Below are 4,095 nucleotides of genomic sequence, written 5' to 3' on the forward strand. Positions count from 1 at the left end.
ATTCTGACAGTTGCATTCGTTAGAATAAAAAAAAAAGGCATAAGAATGCATAGCTAGATTCCTATTGGCTATTTCACTTTGCAATAGCCTTTAGCAAACTAGCTATTGCACCCGCCCTCTGCTGCTTTCAATCACCAGAAGAGGACCTGATAGAAAAATTCCGGTCCCTCTCTGCTGATTGACAGCAGCAGTGGGCGTGTGCATTAACTAGTTTGCTATTGGCTATTGCAAAGTGCAATAAAACAACTTACAATAACTTGGCAGTTTACACTAAAAACCTTGAGACTGGCTCCAAACCCATTGTTTGTGGTAATGCACATTGCCACAATGTATGGTAATACACAATCCGTAGTGCATTGCAGTGTCATTCATTGTGAATGCCAAACAAGTGCATTTTCAGCACACCATAATGCATGGATGGAAACCATTTGTATGTTATAGTGCTCTGCAATGAAAAAAATCTGATTTTTCTGGCATTGTGGTGCATTGGCATCCATTTAAAAATGAGTGGGGTTCCTTAACACAATGCACATTATTGCACAAAATAAAGCATGTTGAAGAGACACTTCATTATCCCACCAATTCTTCCTCTATGGTAACAGCCATCAAAATGCCCAGTGTTGGCTAGTGTTTGTGCCAGAGGGAGCAGTGATATCGTCCCAACTTCCATGTGGCAGTGCATGGGGCTACCGATTGGCTGCTAGAACTGAGCACTCTCACATGGGAGGAGGTCACATGCTCCTCCATACTCAGAAGCAATGTGTATGTTGCTCTGCCTAAACTAGAGGCAGAAGTGCTTGGGGATTGCTGGATAATATATTTTCTTATAATTTTTTTATTAAACGTATTTTCTAAAAAATTTTTTTTTTTACTTTCTTTAAACTTTTCTAATTTCAATTTTATTTTATTTACAACTAGGGGGCACTAAGGGGTTATTTTTTTATTTACAGGGGCTTTGATACTTGTTGTCACAGTTGACACTACAATGTTAGCCAGGGGCCCTGTCAAGATTGTGCTACTACTACTTTTTTTTCTTTTGCAAGGTTGCTGGGACTAACACTATGCATAGATCGACGGACACATGTCTTTTATACACTGCAAAATATTAGAGTGACGTCTAGAAGCTTTTTGGATATGGTTGGACAAATTGTTGTAGGATTGTATGAATCGAATCTTACTAAGATCATCAGGGTATCAGGATGATACATTTATACTGACAACAAAAACCTTAAAAAATCGAATTATTTGTGTTGGTCCACAAGACAAGCATGCTGAGACCCTGTATAGATTTTGTTATTGAAAGTGCTGTTTTGGGTATAACTACCAGTGGTATATTTAGGTTTTGTGCTGCCCTAGGCAAGACAAACGTGGGGACCCCCAATCTAAATTTGCCCCACCCTTTCCTGTTTAAGACATTTTGCGTAACCTGTCAGTCATTTTATACAGCAAGCGCGCTGTATCCAGCTTCTGACAGGTTGCGTTAGTAGCGTAGCAGAGAAGCCAGGATCTCAGGTGGGTTGTGGGGGATCCCTTGTCTGAAATCAGGACACACTTTAAAAGGAGGTTCCAGAAGCATATAAGTGATGTTTAGTCAGCTGTATAGACTCACTGTTAAAACCTATCAAGCATTATTCATGAGCTGAGGTCAAGCACTTAGTAGGACCCCCTTATACGGATGGCAGCAAATGTCTACTCTTGCAAAGGGAGGCATATTGGATCTCTACCCCAACAAGTGACTCCTAAGGTCCTCAATACCTCATTCTGGGTCGATGTTTGCATCAGTAAGGAGGTTTTTAACCTTCTCATAAAGTGCTGACCTTGCCATATTTTACATACAACATTTGCCCCCCAGAAAAAGTATTAGCCATTTGGCATACATACATGTATGTGTCATATAGGGTTGCCACCTTTTCTTCAAGAAAAACCTGAACACTCTAGCGCCTCACAGCAATTTATTTTGGAGAATATACAGGAGAGAGCAAGGAGAGACAGCCAGGAGGATGAGCAAAGAGAGACTGCCAGGAGAGAGAGTGAGGAGAGACAGCCAGGAGAGAGAGTGAGGAGAGACAGCCAGGAGAGAGAGTGAGGAGAGACAGCCAGGGGAGAGAGCAAGGAGAGACCACGAGGAGAGGCAGCTAGGGGAGAGAGCAAGGAGAGACCACGAGGAGAGACAGCTAGGGGAGAGAGCGAGGAGAGACAGCCAGGAGAGAGAGTGAGGAGAGACAGCCATGGGAGAGAGTGAGGAGAGACAGCCAGGAGAGAGAGAGCAAGGAGAGGCAGCAAGGAGGATGAGTGTGGAGAGATAGCCAGGAGAGAGAGAGTGAGGAGAGACAGGCAGGAGGATGAGCGTGGAGGGAAAGCGAGGAGAGAGAGTGAGGAGAGCTAGCGAGCAACACATCTGCCTGAAGCAGAACCCCTATGCCCTTTAAGACTTATCTGCACCCTGTGTTTCAGACACCTCTATGCTCCCCAAGTTCCAGCGTCCCTCCGTGTCTCATGCCTAAAGTTGGAACACCTGTACTCCATGGTTGCCCCTGTCTGCCTGACATTGTGACATCTTGTGTCCGGGTTTCAGCTGGCCTGAAACCTGGACACAGCACTTACAGGACTCAAAACCCAAACTGTCAAGGTGAGTCCCGGACAGGTGGCAACCTTAGTGTCATACATACAAAATACATACATACTGGCATACACACCATGCCTTATTCTGTTTGGTTGTGTCCACCTATGCTCATTGTTCTTGCTTTATCAATTATGTAGGAATAAGGGTCTAACAGTATGGCACTGAAACACAGTTGTCTGTGCTGAGTATGCTCCAGTCCCCTTCGGGTAGCTGATGCATGTGCTGGAGTGCAAGGTGAAAATCATACTCAGCAAAGACATTCACAACAGCTACTGAGCTGAAGGCGTGTTTTGTACAAAGGACACCCCGTCAGGTACATGTAAACCAAGTGCTACACTCAGCCAGGCATGTGTTTGGCACATTGAACTATCTTCATGGGACATGCTGGACACATTGGTAATCTGGTAATTGTACCATCTAATGTGTGAAAGCACTTTTGTTAGTAACCATTACAGATTATACTGTATTCTGCTCAATAAACCAGAACATATATGTTTCCTTTTAAAAGTCAATCAATTCATGGATGTAAAAGTATGATCTTTTGTTCTATTATGCACATGTATGTCAAAGAGCATGGCACAGGTGCCCTCTAGTGGCAAATGCAGAAAGTACATCTTAAAGAATAACTACATTGCTGAGCGTTTAGCAGGAAATTTAGTCTATTTCAGGCAATATTAGACATGTGCACCGGCAAAAAAATGGTTTCGTTTTGTTTCATTTTCATTCGGATTTTCCGTTATTTCATTTCGGGATTCGGGTCCAAAAGTCAATTTGTTTCGGGATTCGAATTCAGAAGAAATTAGTTAGCGGTAGTCTGCATGAATATTCGTTTCTGTACGAATATTCGTTGCAGCAAAGTGGCATTAGACAAAGGAAAAATTGCTGTGCGGCGCTAGAGTGTTCAGGTTTTGCTTGAAGAAAAATAATTACTTTTTTTTTTTACAGTCTGCAGAAGAGAAAAAAAAAAGCGTGAGGTTCCCCCCCAACTGATACTAGACCCTGTAGGTCTGGTAGGAATGATAGGAGGGACCCCCCCCCAAGTTAAAAAAAAAGCATGTGGGGTTCCCCCCAAAAGCCATTCCAGGCCCTTTAGGTCTGGTAGGAATTTTAAGGGGGAAAAACGGGTCCCCATTAAAATTCCTACCAGACCCTTGACAGGCCCTGCGCCTTAACAGGCAACGTGCCCTCGGCATTGGGAGGGTGTCACCATGCCGATGGGAACCAGGGCCTCTTCCCCACAACCCTGACCCGGTGGTTGTGGGGGCCTGCGGGCAGGGGGGCGTATTTGCATCGGGGTACCCCTTTAATTAAGGGGGCACTCAGAAGTCGCCCCTCCCCCTAGTGAATGAGTAAGGGGTACCTGTACCCCTACTTATTCACTAAAGGGTTAAAAGTAAAAGTAAACAAAGAAACTATACTTTTAGAAAAAAAATCCTTTAATTGAATTTTTTTTTCTAAAAGCCCCCCCCCCC

Source organism: Nanorana parkeri, unplaced genomic scaffold (genome assembly GCF_000935625.1).
Source record: "Nanorana parkeri isolate BGI_ZX_2015 unplaced genomic scaffold, ASM93562v1 scaffold2156, whole genome shotgun sequence".
NCBI classification, from domain to species: Eukaryota; Metazoa; Chordata; class Amphibia; order Anura; family Dicroglossidae; genus Nanorana; species Nanorana parkeri.